The 1,383-nt window shown below is 40.5% G+C and overlaps 1 protein-coding gene across 1 annotated transcript in view; it reads left to right on the top strand.

Annotated features, from left to right (window-relative positions):
• Nucleotides 1–487: 487 nt before the first annotated feature.
• repo (reversed polarity) overlaps nt 488–1,383 on the top strand; it is a 26,871-nt gene continuing 25,975 nt past the window's right edge. The window contains exon 1 of the mRNA XM_069831552.1: nt 488–806. The gene's annotated coding sequence lies outside the window, so the exon portion shown is untranslated. The remainder of the gene's footprint in view (nt 807–1,383) is intronic.

Raw genomic sequence — 1,383 nt, 5'->3', positions numbered from 1 at the left:
GTTTTCCCCAACCGTAATGTGAATGCAAGGTAATCTATGGCGAATCCTCGGCCTCATCTCGCTATGACCAATCTAACCGACGCTAAATAACCTAGTAGTTGATGCAGCGTCGTTAAATAACCAACTAAAATAAAAAAAAATAATAAAATATCTACAACTAAATTTGCAGTTGTACAGGAACTTGGCATTTATGTGAGACTGGATTCCCACGGCCTGCGAAGCTGCCGTTCAGCCCCTGAATTGTTATGAATGGGGCAGCGAAAGTCGGGCTGTCCAGCAGGGAAAAAGGAACGAGAGTTCGGAATCGGGCGGGCGGCGAGTGGCCGCTTCGCAGACTCACTCTGGGTGTCACGGCAGCATCCTCGACCGCTGATTGGCCGCCTGTCATCTGTGAAACTCCACCCCTTTTACGCACAGAGACCCAAATCTGATTGGTGCGAGGGCTTAGGCTGCAGTCTATTAGTTAATATAAATTGGATACGAACTTGCTAGACCAACTCCACTAACTAAAGATTCATCTTGTATATTAAACGAAAGTGAACTTTTATATAATATTCCGGAGGTCCCGGTTTTGCTCGCGATCCGTGAACCCGACCAGAGCGGACTGCGCTCCGCATCAGCCAGCGAGGCGGCGAGCGGGGAATTATTTTTCATCACTACTCATTGTGAACAATCGTGTTTCATCAGGAAAATCTAGCGAGGACTTAACAAACTGTAACTAGGATCAATTCACACAAACATCAGCGTGTATTAACTGAAAGAAGCGGCCCATCTCGGCGGGCAATTCGCTTAATATAAGCCAGCGAGTGAGTGTGTGTGTGTGTTATAACTGAGTTTAACTTAATTTGTATTAAAACCAATCAGCGAAAATAACTACACCAGTCCGTTCCGATGGTGGGGGGTATATAATGATTTAACTTTGTTAACATAGTTGTTGCTGCTTGAGCTGATAATTTACCGACTTATTATTGGTGGCTGAAATCATCTCCCCGCTTTCTTCTTGTCATTTTTAACGACTGACCTTTGAGAACTGTTCCAAAACGCTCGTCACATTTTTAATAGATGCCTATCAACACACGTTATTAAATCGCATTCAACTGTTAATAAACAAAACAACAACAATGACTTCAGCCTATTAAGATGACGTAACATTCTACCGTGATTTTAATCAAAGATTTGTATGCAATATCCCTGCTCTGATATCTTCAGATTATTTTTTATTGTGTATTTATTTAAATATAATAAACATTTAATAAAATTTTGTAAATTAGTACCGCAACGTAAGTCCTAAATATTTCAACAAAAGATAAACATACCTACGTTGGTTAGTGTTCATTAAATGTACTTTAAAAGTTTCAAATATTAGGAACATTAACCTAGAAA

Source organism: Periplaneta americana, chromosome 7, assembly GCF_040183065.1.
Source record: "Periplaneta americana isolate PAMFEO1 chromosome 7, P.americana_PAMFEO1_priV1, whole genome shotgun sequence".
NCBI lineage: Eukaryota > Metazoa > Arthropoda > Insecta > Blattodea > Blattidae > Periplaneta > Periplaneta americana.
This window is presented reverse-complemented; position numbering and strand designations above follow the sequence as displayed.